The following is a 20,000-nucleotide window of genomic DNA, read 5'->3' as shown; positions in this document are numbered from 1 at the left end:
CTGAAAGAAACAACACTGCAACATCAGAGCTGCACTGAAATGTCAGCAAAAAGAACGGAATCATGGGTAAAAGCGAGCAGCTCCTAACGCAGAAAACGGCCCCTGTAAGTGTTTTACTATCACACATTATACAACTGACGCATTAATGCAGAAGCTACGTTTTATGGCTGTAGTCAGCGGAGGTGAAGCTAATTTAACTAACTTTATATAGGATATAAGCTCAGACACACACACACGCACACACACACGCACACACACACGCACACACACGCACGCACACACACACACACACACACACACACACACACAGCTTCCCACAGCTAATTCAACCAACAGTTTTATGTCTTGTGATGGGGCTGACAGCGATGGTAGATCCTCTCTTGCTGCTCAGACTTCAGAGGCCGTTTATTCCCAAATTCTAAATAATCTGCTGAAGCCGGAGGAGCGGGAGGAAGGACGGATCACACAACGCCGCTTCTTTTATCTTATCAGGATGAAAACACCACAACTGCAGCCGTGTCCCAGCGCCTCGGAAATGACATCATTTCGTGCAGTCGCTGCCTCACTAACACGCCTGCAGCAGAATCCGCGGCGCTGCCGTGTGGACTGTGAGGTCTGAACGAAAGCAAACCCGTTTTACGTGGATGTGTTAAGGGAACGTGCGACAAAGCCTGGAGGAGATGTGGGAGGTGGCAGCGTGGAATCAGACAGAACTGATACCAGGAGCAGGCCGGAGCTCAGGCCTCCCTCCAGTGAACTTTGACCCAGGAAGTGTCCTGCCAGTCAAAGGCAAATGAGCGACGGCTGATTCCACAAATTCCGATCGTCATCTGATGCCAGTGCGGCGACAGATACGTTTCATTGATTAGATCTGAATGTGTTTCCATTGAACTGAACTGATTCACCTACACACAGAAGTCAGACCCAGGAGCTGATCCACGTTAGAGGAATCAATAAGTGTGTGAGCAGCTCTGTTTGCTCTCTCTGCTGATTAGCTCTGATCTGTCTGAACAAATCTGAGGTGTCACGACTGGAGCTGACAGCCTTCCTACAAATATCACGGTCGCTGACATTTTCATTAACAAGCAAGAAAAAGCGGAGACATTTACCACCTGAGAGCTCCTGTGGAGTCTGACAGGAGGTGGTGTTACTGCTGCTGGGTGGTGAATCAGCCCCGTTGTCTTTGTCTAACCAATCAGCAGCGACTGACACGACAACTCACAACACATCAATTTAACATTTCCAGGCTCTGATGCCTTCACTCCCAAGTCTAAAATATTCATGTGCTCATTGAAATCAGGGGTTGCTGTGGTGGTAGCAGCTGAGTCAGCGGGCTGTTAGCAGAGACTGACACCAGGCTTTTCATGACGTCAGCATTTTTAATCTCTCGTACAAAACATCAGCATCGGAGGAAACAGTCGTCAGGTGACACACCAGACGCCAGACTCATCTGAATCAAATTAAATAACGTGGAGAATGAATCAGACGTCTGAAGCAGGTTTAGAAATAAACCTTTTTATGTAAAACACTGCGTTGCCTATATTTAGTGAGTATATATATATATACTCTACAAAAAGCCGTACCTATTGCAATATTGATCTGTCCATGATTTCTTTTCAAAGCTGGCTCCTCTGAATCACACTCACTGCTGCTGTGCTAAATTTGTACCAAAAACGCTTGAAGCACACATTAATAATTTCCACTGCAACATCCACAAGTGCTGCAGCAGAAGAGGAAGAAAAAAAAACAACCTTTAATTCCTCAAAAGCCAAATAAAATAGATCAGATGACCTCTGTGTTGTCATCCCACTGAAATCAGTCACGTCAAAGTGAACGCAGAGGAATCAACAACAAAACAAAACATCAGAGAGTGTGACGCCTCGTTGCCGTCCCCGTCCCCGTCCCTCTGAATTTCCATCTCTCTGAGCCTCAGACACAAACTGATACCTGTTATTGTCTTGATACGACTGATTTTACACTTCAGTCATTTTCCTCTGCAACAATAAAACCTGCGCACACGCCCACACACGTTCACCGAGCAAAACACAAGAGCGAAAAGTGTGACACTCAAAGTGAGGGGAAAAAAAATAAGCACGAGCTCCTCACCAGATTCACGGAAATCCAAGTGTGGGAAAAGTGAAGGGAAGTGACGGAGCAGCTCCTCAGTCGCAGTCCACAGGAACCTCCAGGAGAAAATCCAGTCTGTAAGAAAACATTAAGCGTGAGATGACGGATTTATTGTGTGACAGGACTGAGACGATCACACATCAGCAGAAAATATGTCTGAGGTGTTAAAGATAAATCAATGCAAAATGACAAACAGACGGAGAGATGGAGGAAAACTGCTGTTACTTTTTTTTTAAGGAAGACGATCAACAGAGCTGTCAATCAAACAGCAGACAGACGCTCGCTGCTGTCGTCAGTAAAGTTTTAATCTGCAGATCTTTTCTTAATTTTCTTCTTCTTGTTTTTGTTGCTTTTATTTGAACTCATCGCTGTTTTCCTGCACCACGCTTCACCTGTCAATCAAACACTGCACAGTTTCTGCAGCTGGAGGCATCTTCAGCTGCGGAGGCTGTCACTGTTCAGGCTAACCGCCACATCACTTCCTGTGCAGCAGGTCAAAGATAATTAAGACTTTACCCAAGCCCCCCCAAAAAACGAGTCCTCAAAGACTCAAGGACAGAGACAGTGATCAAACTCCACGGTGTGGACGCAGTACGGATCCTGATGCAGCAACAAAACGCTGAATCCAGCTCGACCTGTCATCCAGTAACACAGCGCACTGGTCACAGTAACCGAGTCACTGTAAAGTTTGATTGACTGTTTCCATAATAACTTCACAGAACAGTAAAATCCCGTCTCATCGTATTTGGACTTCCACCGCAGCATCAGGAAGTTGTCCCTCTACAGTCTCTGTATGAATGTCCCCACACAGACAAACAGTTCAGAGAGTGAAAGAAGACAGAAAGAAACTCAACAAAGACAAACAACAAAGAGTCTTGTCTTTATTTTGTCCTCCCGAGCGCTCGCTGGGCTCCGTCCAGATGGTGGCTCGTCTCTGCAGCCGTGCAGAACAGAGGGAGGCGACACGACGTCTGTCAGAAACACCACCAAATTCTGCCCCGGAGCCCAAACCGAGCCAGAGCCCGTGACAAACCGCCGCCCCGCATGCCGACAGTCTAATCTGCATCCCCATCAAGGAAGACGTGGGGGGGTGTGGGGGGGCGGGTGGAGCCATCCTGAACCGCGGGAGGTCCTGGGCTGTTTTTACTGCAGCTGATAGCAGCAGCACTGCTGTTGTTTGTGTGCTAACAGCCCACTGATGGCTCCAGGAGCACAGCCAGATTGGCTCGTAGTGTGAAACAACAGCAGCCATTAATGCTGATACGACCTGGGGGGTGGGGTGGGGGGCAGTGGTGCTGGGGGGGCACACCCCAAACAGAGCCCTGCCCAGTGTGAGTGAGGGTCATTTCTTTCCTTCTCTTTCTGACTCATCTGGCAGTGAAGAGAATCAGAGGAGGTTCAGACTCAGATTAGTTTGCCTGCTCCTCAGTCATCTGATGCTTCCATTCACTCAGTGAAGTGAAAGAGAAATCAGGTTTTCTTCATGAGGCTGAAGGAATAAGAGTTTAACCCCGACACAGTGTCTGCTGGATGAACTGATCCTGTGGGCTCAGGTTTCTAAAAGGTTTTTTTACACGTGTGTTTAGAACGATCGGAGGAAAAGTCGGAGGAAGAGCAGCCAACAGCCGTCGAATCGATTTCAAACACAGAACATTTGAGTGCAGCAGACACTTTTTTCATATCATCCGGTCTGAGCAGGAACCACAACCTGTACTGGAGTTTCCACAGATTTCAGTGAAGCTGAGTCAGATCAGAGATCAGGAGACGCGTCCGTGATCCTCAAACCAGGCAGGAACAGACGAGGAAATCACAGACACACGATCAAAAAAAAAAACAATTAAAAATGAAAGTGACTTAATCACCATCACAAACACAAACGTGAGTCACGCTGGACTGAAGCCAATTAGCAGCCTTTTGTCGCCTCAGACGAGGTCCGGCAATCAGCGCTTTGATGTGCGACTTTTCAAAGCAACGCGACGCAAACGGCAGAGCTGCAAGGAGGAGAAATCACGTGTGATCAAACTGCAGGTGCAGCCTTTGGACAAGGTTCAAAATAAGTGAATACGTCAGGAAGACTCTGCACAACAAGACAACAAGCAGGCAAACAACAGCAACAACCAGTGTCACAAGTCCACAGTAAGACGGCAGGTAAACTGGATTTAGATCTCGGAGTAATCCCATAATGCACTTCAATTTATCCAGTATATGTGTACTCCTCATGAAGTAACCATGTTTCCTAAAAATTATGTTGATCTACAACTAAACCGCAGCAGCAAAGAGGTTCTGTAGGAAACACGATGTTGACGATCATGTTTTTTTATCTGTGTAAAGAGGAAACGTTGATATTTACGTATGTGACGAGTCAGAAACATGTTGATCCAAAACAGATCAGTAAAATGTTCAGACCACCTGTTTGTTTTCCACCTGAATCTCTGATCGCTCAGTTCAACATCCACCTGCAGAGACTCCAGCATCAGGAACCTGGTTCTGGTTCTGCTCAGGATCTCTCAGCACCTGGTTCAGGTTCAGGGAAGGATCCTGCTCTGGTTTAACACAGAACAGGTTCAGCCTGTTTATTTACACTGAGCCACAGACGGGGTCTGGATGTGAACCTGGTCTCTGGTCTCTCATAATGAACGAGTGAAGCAGTGAACTGCTGCAGGGCGGCCGGAATATTCTCGGCGCTCAGGTTGGACGTGGAGATGAATTTGGATTCTGAAGCCTTGAATTCTCAGAACAGTTGAAACAGCCGAAGATGCTGCTGCTGGGCGAAGAACAGAGGGAGGAGCTGAGATAAGAAAGATTTTCAGATGAGTTCAGGGACTTTGGGAGGGATTCTGGCTTTGGTTGGAGGTGGGGGAATGAAGAGGAGGGGTCGGGGGGGTTAAAAGCTTCGACTGCACTTCTTCTGCTGCAGCTCGGCAAACTGCAACGAAACGGGGAGAAGAGGTGGCTCGCCCTTTCCTCCACGCTGAAAATATGACGATTTTTTTAGAGAGAAGTTCACTGGTTTCAAAAATCGTTTTTTTACTGCTGTTAGAGGACAAATACACGTTTCCTCTGACAGAAAGCAGCTGCTCAGCGTGCTGCAGACAACTTCAGGCCACTGGTGTGAATTTAATATTCTAATTTTTCCTGGTTTATTTTTGCATTGTTTCATCTTTTAAATGTAATTTTGCTTTTCACATTCAAAATAAAACATCAATCATTCTCTGTAATGTTCCACAGAGATCTACTTCTGTAAAACAAACAAGAAACCAGAGCAATGGTGGCTTAGATCACACACACACACACACACACACACACACACACACACACACACACACACACACACACACACACACACACACACACAGATATCCACTCTGCATGCACGATTAACCCATCGACTCCCTCTCTACTGCTGCCTCAGTAACTGGTGGGGCTGGCAGAGTATTTTGGAGCGAGTGGTGGAGAATAATGAGGTTATCACAGCACCGCTCCACGCTTCATTACACCCCTCAACTCCCAGATATCCCAGCTACACCACCGCAACACGACTACACCCAGTGCCCAGCGACTGAAACCGAGGCGGAGGACGGCGTAGCTCGGTTTTCCGTTCCTCTGAGGGAAGTTTCCCACAGCAGCAGCTTCTACATTTCAGTGTTTGGTAGGAAAATTGGGACTCGTCTCGCTGCTTCAGGGTCTTTGTGCAGGTCTCTGTCCAGCATCATCCTCTGTTCTAACACCTGACAGGGTAACATCACCTGCTGCAGGCTGTACACTTCTCTGGTCTGTGACCGCCTCTCATATTAGTCATGGACGGCAGCGTTCCCTCTTTATTTCTATCACAGCGTGGCGCTGCTCTGATGACACACTGTTGACAGATGTACTTTTTTTTTTTTATTGTAACCTAACGACGGACAGCAGGTCTGTGAAATTCCTCCTCCTCATGGACGGGTGGTTTCTGTTAGTGTGAAATCAGCGATTTACAACAACTACACACAGTTAAGACAGTTCAGTGAATCTGACTTGGAACAGTCACATGACCACAGAAAAAAAACAGGGGTCCAAATCACATCAGGCCAGAGTCATCGAGAATGACGTGAAACAACCGGCCCAGAGGTGCCACAGCTGGTCCACAGCCGGTCCACAGCCGGTCCACAGCCGGTCCACAACCGGTCCACAGCCGGTCCACAGCCGGTCCACAACAGGTCCACAGCCGGTCCACAGCCGGTCCACAGCCGGTCCACAGCCGGTCCACAACTGGTCCACAGCCGGTCCACAGCCGGTCCACAGCCGGTCCACAACTGGTCCACAGCCGGTCCACAGCCGGTCCATAGCCGGTCCATAACTGGACCACAGCCGGTCCACAGCCGGTCCATAGCCAGTCCATAACTGGTCCACAGCCGGTCCACAGCCGGTCCACAGCCGGTCCATAACGGGTCCATAACGGGTCCACAGCCGGTCCACAGCCGGTCCACAGCCGGTCCACAGCCGGTCCATAGCTGGTCCATGCTGCCTCTCACTCCACTTTGTCCCAGTTCCACATCCCTAAAACCAAATCTGGCAGACGAGACAGATCCAACTGACATCTGACACCGGAGACTCTGACTGACGTTCACAGAGCAGATGTCACAGGTGACACATGCGTTTTTTATGCCTCTGAATCTGAAACTTGTATAGAAACATATAGAGATTTAGTTATATTTGCTCCTAAATAAAGCTCTCACAGAAATTGTCCATGTTCATCACGTTTCAGAGAGATTTGAGGTGTTAACACGTTGGGAGAGAGTTTAGCGCCTGCACTCACACACATCACACCTCTTTGGCTTTTTTTAGCCTGAGTCTAGCACTGACGCACGGTGCCACTTAATCCTGACTCCTGTTTGGTGAACGGCTTAAAAAACCTTTATCAACCAACTATGTCTTCAACGTGTTTTTATAAGTTAAATGTTACGTGATGTTTGTGCTGACGTGGATCCAGATCCAGACCCTGGTGAGAGCAGCTGGTTTTGTGTTTGTCTGACAGGTTTCTCTCCTCGTTTCCTCGCGTTGGTCTCGCTTCAGTTTCTCTCTGGTTCTCTGCTGAATCAAAGAGGCCAAACCGAGTAAACGTCGGGTGAAGCGAGAGGTCCTGGTTTTTAGAGACAAACTGAAGCAAGCCGTCACACAGAGGTGTTAGAGTCACACATCAGTGTGGAGGTGACAGCAATCAGCACTTTGCTCTGGAAAAGTTAAAGCTGCAGCTACAGAACAGGAAGTCCATCGTCCACGTCACATCGTCCACGTCACATCGTCCACGTCACATCGTCCACGTCAGACGTCCACACTGAAGCTGATTTATCTCGGCGTCACGGAGTTTCTCTCAGTTATCTGGGTTTGTCGTCCATCCCTGTTGTGTCGCCTCCATTTTTCTCTACAGTCACTCATCTTCTGTTTAATTATAGCTAAACACAACTCAGGTGTTCCCACTGAAATATCCACAGCCATTGTTTCTGTTGTCATGACAACAGCGCGGGCATTCATTAGCGGTGATTTCATGGAGAGTTTAAGTACAGTGCAGCAGAAGCACAGGGTCCTGCTGTCACTGAACAGGTTCGTGTTCCTCCGTCAAATCTGTTCTGCTGGAAAAACTTTATTTAAATAAAAAGCACGGCCAGATTCTTCTGCACACAGTCAGAGCTCATTCTTCTCTGTGAGAACAAGCTGTTCTCTGCTGTTCGTCATCGTTCGGAGAGGAAAACCCATCTGAGCACAGGGAGATGATGCATCATGAAGAATGAGAAAACTGATTTTAATTCTGATTTCACCGCGATGAGCTGAGTGTTTTTATATCAGCGCCGCATCACATTACGCTCTCTTTCTTATCAGACACTTCAAATCTTATCAAGTTTAAATGTTTAAAAATGGAATTAGACCCAGGCTGCATTAATCCCTCAGCTAACCGTCTTCCCCTTTAAGCTTCCCCTGCAGTAGCTTTAAACTCCAGTAAGAATCCGAGCTGGATTTCAGAGTCTGCTCGTGTTTAGCCTGTGGCGCGTCGTCCTGAGCGCTGCTTCTCAGACTCTGTAAAAACAACTGACAGCCAGAAATAAGTCATGCAGAGATTAATTCTACCAGCAGACACAAAGAGATGAGGTTCATCTGTGGGTCAGTGTCAGTCACACACACACACACACACACACACACACACACACACACACACACACACACACACACACACACACACACACGCACACGCACACACAGGCCGTTTGTCCCCTCCCTCTAAGGCGACCTGTAGGACCATCAGCGCCCACACGGAGGCTGGCGCGATGAACCATCGTTGTCATGGTTACAGTACAAACAAGCAGTTCAGTCCTGTGTTTCGTTGGCCCATCCATCGTCCCCGTCACATGACTTCCTCCTTTACTCCTGTGAGAATCTGCACCACCACAAGACGTCACCGAACAATACATCGTACGTATGGCTCATAAGAAGACGCTGCACAGGTGATCCTATAGGTTACTCAGGGCGCTGAGTTCAGGAAAGTTGGTAAAATAGATTCTGTGCTGTGCTTATGAATAACATTAGCAGATCATGTTTAATGCATTTCTGCTTTTACACAGTTTAAAACATTACCTCGCTTTTTATCTCCTTCATTCTGCTCGTCGTGTGCGACCAGCAGGCCGAGCGCGTTAGCTTTCACGGGTTCATTAGCTGCACGACGGCGCCTTCTGTTGGAACAATAACGCCGGCGGCCGTCCGGAGACACAAACGAGCAGAGGACAGACAACGGTCACGACGCGTACTTACACGGCCTCGCCTGGTTACACACCTCTCATCGTGACACACACACACACAGCAGCAGCATGTGTTTCACACACCCAAGACCTGAGTCACATCCCACACACAGCTATAAAAACATAAAGAGCAGCACACTTGTACATTCAGTTGTACTTATGAGAGCGAGGCAGGAAAAGCTTCGCTCGCAGGTACATAACCAGAGTGTGACTTCATGTACGTTACTCCAGTGTGTTCAAGTACAGGAGAGAAGCATCAGTCACAGCTAAAAATGGACTTAACCAACCGGGTCACAGTCGCCTTTACATAACAGCAAAACCTTTTGTGTACAACAAACCTGCTTTGTGTCGTCAGAGCAGGGGATCACACAAACACTGGAAGCTGATCAGGTGGTGATCAGGTGTCTGATCAGTTATTTACATTTAAACGTGCAGGACGAAGACTTCAGGCCAAGTTTTCTCCAAGTGGAGCGAACAAAACAAGTTTCTGAGTTCCTCTGTGACCTGGATCCTCTGAGACCAGCGTCTTTAACGTGATCTTAGTCTCATTATAACTCTGAGTTATTATCATCTTTGCCTTTAGAGGTTTTCTGGAACCAGGGTCCTGGTTTCTTGCATGTATATAATCAGACTACGCTGGTTTCAGTGAGGCTGAATGGGCGAGGAGAACCCGGAGCTGCTGCTGCTCCCGTCGACCTTCCTGAAATATTTAACAGTCTCTCCCTCTCTCTCCTCCGTCTTCACCCTGACTCAGCATCAGCATCAGCATCAGCTGAGGAGCAGGATTTCACTGCTGCTGCTCTTTCTCTGTGTCACACACACACATCCACAGCTTCCAGAGAAATGACTGTCAGCTGAGCTCAGGTTCACAGGAGAGGGGGTTCAGGTGGGAGGTGCCTAATAACTGTGCACGCAGTGTGTTTCAGGACGCTGTGAAAACCGACTCGCAGACACTTGAAACTTGCTGCAGAAAGATGATCCATCACAGCCAATATTTTTCTGCCTTTGATTGAATTTGCCAGAGTCACATGATCATAATGTGGCGCTGCAGAGATGGTTTGGAAGCCTGTGCTTTCTGGCACATCGGAGACACTCAGACGTCTGAGATCTGATAACTGGACACTGAAAAGCTTTTATTTGACAAATCAAATCCAGAGGACACGAGCCAACAGTGATGTGTTAAAGTGAATTCTGCTGTTTCTGGCATTTTAACAAAGAGGTTGTGCTCGTCGTGATGGATTATTTATCTCAGCTCCCTGAAGCTGACTGGGAGTTTGGAAACTGATGAAAAACCAGCGTAGCCTGGTGGACAGACAGCTGAGGCCTCTGTGGTTACAGCTTGGTTAGGTTTAGGCTCAGGGTTTACATCATAGCTCTTAATCTGTATTTGAACATCTGACATTATCATCACTTATCATCTGGTCTTTGTTGAAAATACGTTCAAACTTTCTTTCCTGGGTAAACAACTCACACGTTTCGTCCTCTTCCCGTGTCGAACGCTGACCCACGTTCAGCATCAGTCCACACACACAAACATCCAATCATATCAGCGACTCGAGAGCTTCACCCTCACGTCAGCAGAGGAAACAAAGAAAACAAGTGCTGCCACAAAAGGCTGCATCTCACACAAACACATCGTCTGCAGCTGATCCTTCATCCGCTGTCACACCGGACCCCCGGTCAGGAGCCAGCTGTCAATCAGAGGGACAATAAAGGCATGCTGGGAGCAAAGTTCAGCTCCAGCAGGACTGACAACAGTCGACAAGACAGATACAGACAGGACGGATGACGAGTCCACTCCTGGGATCAGACGAGCGCTTAAAGCACGACTCAGACTTCCAAACCTTCAGACTGCACTGAAAATTAAACTGAGTCTGAACAGTGGTCAGAGAAATCCCCGATGACAGTGAACACAGCACACCTGTAACACCCCACTCTCACTCCGACTGGGAACCAGTCTAAACTCAGACAGTGTGATGATTCCACAGACGTTACACTAAATTGTAAAAAGATCACAGATCAAATCTATCAAATAATTTTCTAAAACATATAAAAAACACCTGAAGCTGATTTAAAGCCACACCTGCCGCTCAGGTACCTGGCTGCTGTCCTCTGTTTGCTTTTGAAACATAAATATGACAGAGTGAAAACCATGAGAGGAAAAGGTGGACAGCGCTCTCTGTCTCACCTGCAGGAGCGTGGACAGATCCTCTGGAGACAAACATCATCCCGTCCATCAGAGCTGGAAACACGAATCCTCCTGAGAGAGAGTTCATGTTTCTGCTCACACCGACGCTCAGCAACAGCTGATCTGAATACGAACAGGCCGACGACGAGGACAAAAGACCCTGCCAGGACAGAGCCGACACCTCCCGAGGCTAAAACACCTCACCCCCAACCCAACACGTCCTCTCCCCGATCCTCCATTCATACCGCCCTGCAGGAGCCCCCCCCCCCCCCCCCCCCCCCCCCCCCTTCCCCATAGGGCCAACACCCCCCACTCAAGCCGTCTTAATGTGAGGAGCATGTTGAGAAGCCACATGTTGGACACAGGCCATTAGGACCAAAACACCCCCGACTGCTCTGCTCAGCCACGTGGTGGAAAACACAAGGAGGATAAAGTGGAGTCACTGCACAACAACATGAACACAACATGAACACAACATGAACACAACATTCCTGCTTTTTCCTCTGAAGATAAAAACAGCGACGCTGCCACGTTACAGCACGGACACGTCACAGCGTGGACTGACACAGCCGTCGTGTTTTGACTCCCTCACCAATCAGAAGCACAGAAGCTGTTCTCAACTCCAGCTCAGGTGTCCCCTCAGGTGTCCCCTCAGGTGTCCTCTCAGGTGTCCCCTCCCCCGACTGTTGACTCTGGATCCTCCATCTTTACATCAGAACCTCGGTGCCCGGTGTGAAGCCATGTCTCTCAGACTTCACACAAGTGGTTTGTAACACATGCAAACACACACTGACAACACGGAGACGTTATTATTATTTCAGTGTTGACAAAGCTCCTCCGGAGCCACAGAGGACGTTTTACAACGTGTTTCAGCAGCTGAGCGACGCTCGACATGACGAGTAAACTGATCTTCATGTGAAAAACTGGAGGAGGAAACAGGCGACCTCTTTATTCACTGCTGCAGAAACATAAAGCAAGGCCTAATGTGACTTTCAGGTTTAATATTTTCAGAAATCCAAACCAATCTTTGCTTTAAAAACCTTCACTGAAGCTGAAATAAAACCTTTAACTAACACATCAGACCACTCAGAGGAACAAAGGAGCATTTCCATAATTCATTTCAATTTTTGGCCTTTCTCCCAAACTCCCATCAGTCTCTCTGATGTCGACTGGTCTTAAAACCACAAAAACGCTCTTAACACAGGCTCATGATTGAATAAAAGACAATAAAACTCCCGTCAACAGACATTTTCACAACACGGCGTAAATCAAAATGGAACCTGTAGAAATGTGCTGTAACAGTGGTGATAAAGCAGCCTCCGGCAGCAGAGTTTGACTCGCACTTGTTAACATTTAATCCTCAGTATTGGCCGACGTAAATCTGACAACAGCTCTCAGACGCACAGGAGCTAAAACACAAACACAGCAAACAGATAACGACCTGAAATCAATCGCAGCTTCAGAGCGATTATTAGCATGCAGTCCAACCATCACAGCAGTCTGCAGCCTGAGCGGCTGGATGTGTTTCAGGAAACGCTGTGAAAGGAGGACAATGTTATGAAAAGTAAACATGAGCTACTTCCACCCAAACACGGAAATCTGCTTCAAGAGATGGAAACAGGCCGATGGAAATAAATATGTGGACGGCCTCTCGCTACGTACGGTGCAAAGAAGCTCTTCTTCCTGCCACAGCGATGCTTTATCGACTGAAATTCATTTAATAAAAACCACAGGCTGCAGAGGCGCCTCTCAGGTATTAAAGGTATTTGATCAAAGATAAAAACAACAACATGTTCTGGTCACAAACAATTTCAGTCTCACGAGTATCTCCCTTCAGTCTGCAAACAGAGGCTGAGCTGCGACTGTCTCCAAAACAAGCTGATTTACGGCTCCAGAATAAACCTGGGACACTGCAGTTAGTATGAACTTTAACCACTGGGACACCAGGACATGGTTGGACAGTTTGTCTTAAGATGCTGACAGACCATGAACCGGTCCTTACACCAGATCTAAAGAACACATCCTTTCCTCTCCCTGAGCTTCTGAGCTTCATAAATCATCACACAAAACTGATCTTTTCCAAAAACCGGTTAGTCAGATTTAGCCAGGTCTAAAATCATCAAACTGATCCAGTCCACGCCTCTGACCCACGTCCTTTAACGGGTGACACAAGACCAAGAGTCAGTGCTAATGTCCAGCTGCAGGATCTGGCTTAAGTTGTGGGTTTAGATAAATTTGGGAGAGAAAAACCTGTCGAGCTGTGGTCGGATGGAAAGGAGATGAAAGCGAGGGATGCAGATGTAAAGTGCGGCCCGCTCCACCTCCACCTGAGTCCGTATTGATTTTATTTTTAAACATCCTGTTGCACAACAGAGCAGCAGAGGCAGAGGGAGGGAAACACTGCAGAGCTCGAGCCGAAATACAGCAGCAACAAGGACGTCTGGAGACAGCACTGTCCACGAAGACACAGTCCAACCTTCTGGCAAGAGTTTCCATTAAAGAGAAAAGTCATAGAGTGTGTGTGTGTGTGTGTGTGTGTTTGTGTGTGTGTATGTGTGTGTGTGCGTGTGTGTGTGGTTAAATCTGTGAAAGCACAGAGGCACGGCTGGCTAATGTCTCTTTCTGCTTGGTCAAACACGTTATTTATTTCCCATTGTGTGTGGCCACAGGCCGTAAATATATCTGTAATTACCCACACAGCCGTCAGGTGGGGTTAATGGAGAAAGCATTAGCAGAGAGAGGATGGATGGAGGAAAACAGGTAGAAAAGGAGGAGGAGAACGAAGCCATGGGCTTAATCAGCAGAAATTAGTTATTAATTCAGCTTATTATGAATCTGTCTGCCACCCTGCTGCTGAAAGCTGAGAGGTCAACAATTAAAACAGGACCGAGTGAAATAAAAAGAACACAGTCATTAAAATAAAGGGAGTTGCTGCTGATGCTGATGTTGCATCTATTTTTTCTTATTTTAGCAAACGTTACTCAAACAGGAGGAAAGTTTGCGTTTGGTGATGTGGTGCAGCTCAGACGAGTCCAGAGACCAACACGTGGAGTCATGTTTGTCAGACTGTCCGACAGCATCTCCTCACACCTCGCTAACATTAACCAATGACCACGCCCAGCTGAGCGGCGACTGGTCAGGTGTGAGCAGGTGAGAGATTCAGCAGGTTTCAAACTTCTGTCACTTTTTATGTGAACAGCTAAACTGAATAACTTCCAGTAGAGACTATACCAGCTGTGCTCCATTATTCCCATTTAAACCTTCCAGGGCGACCACTGGGACCAGTCAGACCGAGTCAGAGTAAACCACAGTGACGTGGATTCACTCAGTGGGACCAGTTCACTGCTGCGTTTGGTCTTTATTTGTTGACCATGAGAAAAATCTCTTCCTCTAAAAGAAGAGTGGATTTTTATTCTTCCTAAAAATCAAAGCTTTGATTTATTAGAGAAGGAGGATGAATTCTCAAAGGCTAAAAAAAAAGTGCTGTGAATTACAAACGTTTCTGGCTAAAAAATAAAATGTATTATTACACAATCAGCAGCACGAGCTGCAGAGTACATCAAGGCTCACTCAGCAGAGCCTGTAACATTAATATTATACTGCACATACCTCTGAAATATTGATCGGATATGTTTTAATGGTCAGACTCACTTTTCCATTCAGCAGACAGCAGAGCAGGAGGAGCTCATTTAAGACCAGATCAGATGAAACACAGACACAGAGTCGGTGTGATGGAAGAAATGATGAAGAGTCAAATAAACAACACAAGCAGACGAAAGAAAGAGGAGGAAGAAACTCAGTAAACACTCTGTTTTCAGAACAATCTGCTGCTTTAAACACTGAACACAGAAAAAAAATGGAGATGAGGTAAAGAGCAAAATGTGGCTCAGCTCTTTGCTTCTTCACCGCAGGAGCTCGGCCACTAGTTTATCCTCAGCTTTTAAAAAGTCAGAAGAGCTTTAGGTCAGTAGATATGAGAGTTTAAAGCTTTAAAGGCTTAAAAGCTCTGGATTATCAGCCTGGTCCGAACATTCACTTCCCTCTAAGAAATCAATAAAATATTGAACTGAAGTTACAATCAGCTGAAGCCAAATGGGCATTATATAATCTGCCTTCGCATAATGATCATAATGATGATGATGCACGCACACGCACACGCACACACACACACACCCAGCTCTGTCATTGGTTGGTCTGTTTTCAGTGGAGTGGACCTGAGCTGTGCGTCTGTAGCTCCTGATCTCAGCTGCTGACTGAGCCACCACAGCACCATCAGGACACTGAGCTTTAGTTACTGTGAAACAGCAAAGTAATGATGAGAAGAGAATCTCCGACCACAACGAACTGCTTCACCGTGTCTCAGACGCAGCGTAACATCACATTATTTAACAGAGCTCACAGATTTAATCAAACAACTCCTGCCTGATGCCAGTGCTTCATAATAAATTCCTAATATTTCAAATATTTGTTCACAAACCAAATAAACATTTTTACCTCCGCAAAAAAAATAATTAGCAGAGAAACAGGCCCGACTCTGTTTATTCTGGGTACAGACGTAAAATTCAGGATGGTGGATCTGAAACGAAAATATGCTAAAAATGTGCTCTTCAATTATGCACACACCTGAACCTCCCCAGACATTTCTGCAGAATAATGTGGAACATCTGCTGTTTTTCTGTCTCACTCTCCTCTCTTTATTTTTATTTATTCATTTTTTTATTTATAAATTCCCCCCAAACCTCTTTTTTCCCTCTTTCTTTATGACTAATTACCAAGTCAGCCATCTGTCGCCACGGTAACAGGTCACACGGCATCACGGACTGATCACTATGACCATCGATAGTGGAGTGTAATCACATGTACACAAACAGCTCTGTAATTATTCGCTCTGTTACTCTGCAGAATGAGTCACCACATGGTCAGGAACGGGGTTTCTTTTGTTTTCAGCAGAACACACACACACACACAGACACACACAGACACACACACACACACACTTAGAAATGTTTAATGTTCTTCTCAGGTTTCTTGCTCTTCACAGCTTAGATTTTGTTTTTGTAAAGGGATATAAAAGCATTTTAGCACTGCGCTTCCATGAAACTGGAGTAAATGAAAGAGACAGATTTAAAAAAACAGAAAGGTCAGAGTTGAAGCAGCAGAGACTGAAATATCCCGACTTTCAGTCACTTTGGATCAAACTCAAAAAAAAAAAACTGGATCCTTCATGTTCCCTAACTTAACAGCAGATTTTTCATCAGAGCGTCTCTGCGTGAGACACGGCCACATCTTTCAAACTCTACACGTCTGTGAGGAACCTGGAAGCTGAGAGAACCTGGTTTATTCTCTCACTCTGGATAAAGCTGCTCCAGATTCACACGGACACGTTACAGATGTTTTTACCGGCTGAGTTTTTCTCAACGTGACGAGTGAACTGACCTTAATCTATAAAAATCAGAGGAGTTGCCTTTAAACTCCCACATGTCGGTGTTGTTGTTGGGCGGGGTCCACGCCTCCCAGCTCAGATACCACCCTGACACACGTCACTGGTCGCCTCCACTCAACCCAATAAACCGCAGCATTAACATAAAGTGCTCGAGGTGAAGTGTGAAATGGTTCTGCAGCGGCCGGCAGCCAAACTCAGGCGAGTCATCAGGAATTCCAATCACTGGAGGGATTTCTGAGCGAATGTTCCTAAATCAGATTTTACACTTCCCAGACGGGTTAAGTGTGGAGTCAGTCGTGGCAGCGGGAGCCAAGTGCTGCTACTGGGCTTCGGCGCTTGGCACACACTTCTAACGAGATGAATACGCAAACACTGCTCTGTAAAACACTCAGGACCAGAGTTCATCTCTGTAATTAGGAAGAGGGAGATGAGAGGGAGGGAAGGAGGAGGAGGGCACAGGGAGACGTACGCAGCCAAAATGTTCCTACAGATTTTCCTCTGTAGCAAACACACAAGAGAGGAAGACCATCACCCATGATGCATTTCATCTGCCAAATGGCAAACGACGCAGGATTTCTTTCAGGAGGGAAGTAAGAGAGAAAGGAAGCAGCAGCAGCAGAGTGTTAAAGCAGTCACAGCTGTTACAACAGGACCCCAGAGACCAGCAGTGTGTGTGGACGTGGACGCTCTTCACGTCTGTCACTGAGCAGGTTCTACGCCTGAGTCTGACTGAGTCTATGGAAACGTTGCAGCACTGATTCAGTGTGAGCACTGACGTGTTTCTGCTGTGAAAGCAAAGCTGCATCTCTGAGACACCCCCTGACAGAGACCACACCAGCTGGTGGAGATGAAACCGGAGCTAAAAGCAGAGTGGACTCACACAAACACCCACACCTCCACCCTCTGCCCACCTTCCTCCTGAAAATTAGTCCACAGGTGTGAATCTGACCTGACATCTGATGGCAGCAGTCGGCGTGTGACAGTTTCAGATGATACTCAACCTTTATTCAGCTCCACTGAACGAAAATCAAGACTTTACTTTCATTTTCCTCTGCTTTAAATCTGATAAAACATCAGTACAAACCCTCCCTTCATATTTCAGTCCTGTTGATCTGGTGACACTGGGTTACTGGTGGTAACGGAGCATCTGTGTGGCTCCTGCAGGTTTTAAAGCCCCTTTAAAAATCAAACACGTATCAACCTCGAGGACAGAAAACACAGCCGGACCAGCTACTCGTGTCTCCGTTCACAGAGCAGCCGAACACACTGTGGACTAACAGGGACGGGGGCTGAATCCACGACAACCGTAATGATTAAAGATTTGATGAAACTCATGGCTTTCTCTCTCTGTGTTTCAAATTAAAAGCCCTCCAAAAAGGCCAGGGGGGCACGATCTATTTCCTCTGTGTGGAGGAGGAGGAGGAGGTGGGCCAGGTCTGCCAAGCATCTGACCTTTGGAATTTAAAATAAACAACTGCTTCAAGGTTACCACTTTCCCTCTTTTCCTTTCAGGCTTTTACTGTGAAAGGTCTGCAGGTAGTTTCATTAACATCACAAAAGCTCGACACTTTGAATAAACCAGAACAAATAAATGAGTAAGTGAAAGAGTCTGAGATAAAAAGAGAAAGACAGAGCAGCAGAGGGCTGAGTATGATGTGGACACGCTGACGTCCACACATGGACCTGACCCTGAGAAAATGTCCCAGCTATTAAAGTACAGATTCCTCTGTCTCCTCCTCCGTCCAGTGGACCTTGTCTGTAAAAGCTGTGGCCTTGACATCAAGTCCAAACTCATCTGGGCTCAGATCGTTTCACAACAGCATCTGCAACAACTGTTTGTCTGCCTGAAGGACTGACTATTCATCCGGCAGGACGTGGATCAGCAGTCAGGACCTCACAAAGAATCTGCTTCATTCATGAATCATCAACTCAGAAAATACATTTCAAATTGGTGTGTGTGTGTGTGTGTGTGTGTGTGTGTGTGTGTGTGTGTGTGTGTGTGTGTGTGTGTTTCGCGCCCCGGTGGGGGGTGGAGGGAGGAGGGGGGGTTGGGGGGGGGGGGGTTCTCGGCTCAGTGGATAAGAATGTAGCTCATTTGGACCTGATCCAACGCACAGGTCACACGGACCTGACTTACACAGACACACACATCCATGATCAGAACACAACACAACCAGAGCACACTCAGCGGGCTGAATGTGAGTGAGACACACAGGCTCCTTCTTCCTCTGCTACAGAGGCAGAAAGTGAAAATGTCCCTCACCGTGTCTGCAGCTCTGACGGTCCTCCGGAGCGGTGAATGTCTCCGCGTCCTAATCCAGCGGCTCGGAAAACGGTTCAAAAATCCACCCGGACCCAGGGAAACATCTGCAGGAGGAGGCGGCAGTGTTCAAAACCCAGACTCCACAGCCAGTCCGTGTGTGTGCGCGTGTGCGTGTGCGCGCACTCACATTAACAGCTGTAAACACTGCTACAAATGTGCCTTCACGCGCTCATGCGCACACAGCCGCGCGCGCGGAGCGGACGGGGCAGGGGACGCCAGGTGGTGGAGCAGAGACACCGTGAGAGGCTGCACAGCTCCAGGGAAGAGGCTGACACCGGCAGAGTTCCGCCGCAGCACGGTGCACCCAGCCGGGCTGAGAGGAGCGAGGCCGGTGCCGCCGTCAGATCCGGTCTGCGGTTCTCAAAGGTCCCGTCTCCGTCGCTCTGCCGTCGGATCGTGAACAGGTCCGGGTCTGCTGCGAGGTGAACACACACTCAGCTCTCTCTGCTCAGCTCCCTCTGAAGAATGAGGCGGTCTGCAGCAGCGCCACCCCCACCAGGACAAGACCCGCCCCCACACAGGCTCAGCCAATAGCAGAGGCTGCCTGCTGCTCCTGCTTGGATTTCTGAAACCTAATTTGCTGTGGGGGGTTTGAACAATTTGGATTGCAGCTGTATATAAATATTATAGAAATGAAAGTATTAAAAGAGCCGAGTTGTGATCGATAATTGTTGTGCTGTTGAGCCCCAGGTTCCTGAGGTCCACAGGCAGGGACAGTTCATTAATCCCCAGAAAGTTTCCTGTGTTTGTGGGAAAGTTCCTGCAGTGCTGAGGGTTCCTAATAAAACGGAAGTTGAAGCAGACGTGAGTCAAAATCAGAGCTGGAAAAGTTTCAAACACTGAAAACTGAAACACAATTTGTTTTCTTATTGTTGTGTGTTGGTGTGTTGGTGTGCGATCACTCGTTTTCAATTACTTTAAAAAATGATTTCAGTTCAAACTTACTATAAACTGACAGTTCTGTCAGAGCTGGTAAACAGGTTGCTGCTGGTGCAGGTATGGATTGAACCTTTAAATTATCTCTAATTGCATATTGATGCAGTAAAGTCAATTATTTACCTTCTAACATCACAGCTGACTTTTCCCGAACATGCAGAAGAGAAGGTGGTGTTTGCAGTTTGTGAAGGTTTTTCTTCTTTTGGACTGAAAAATAAA

The 20,000-nt window shown here is 47.2% G+C and overlaps 1 protein-coding gene across 4 annotated transcripts in view; it reads right to left on the bottom strand.

The window, feature by feature from the left end:
- large2 (LARGE xylosyl- and glucuronyltransferase 2) overlaps positions 1 to 20,000 on the bottom strand; it is a 119,888-nt gene that overhangs the window by 33,659 nt on the left and 66,229 nt on the right. Inside the window, exons 5-8 of one of the 4 annotated variants that reach the window (XM_041039519.1) lie at positions 19,905 to 19,988; positions 18,973 to 19,623; positions 18,786 to 18,889; positions 2,107 to 2,202 (exon numbers count right to left, since the gene is read on the bottom strand). The gene's annotated coding sequence lies outside the window, so the exon portion shown is untranslated. Of the gene's footprint in view, positions 1 to 2,106; positions 2,203 to 18,785; positions 19,624 to 19,904; positions 19,989 to 20,000 lie in introns of all 4 variants that reach the window. The other 3 variants (XM_041039510.1, XM_041039526.1, XM_041039535.1) reach the window with 3 other exon arrangements.

This window comes from Toxotes jaculatrix, chromosome 1 (assembly GCF_017976425.1).
Source record: "Toxotes jaculatrix isolate fToxJac2 chromosome 1, fToxJac2.pri, whole genome shotgun sequence".
In the NCBI taxonomy this organism is placed as follows: Eukaryota; Metazoa; Chordata; class Actinopteri; family Toxotidae; genus Toxotes; species Toxotes jaculatrix.
Note: the sequence above shows the minus strand (reverse complement) of the source record. Positions and strands in the feature narration are given on the sequence as shown.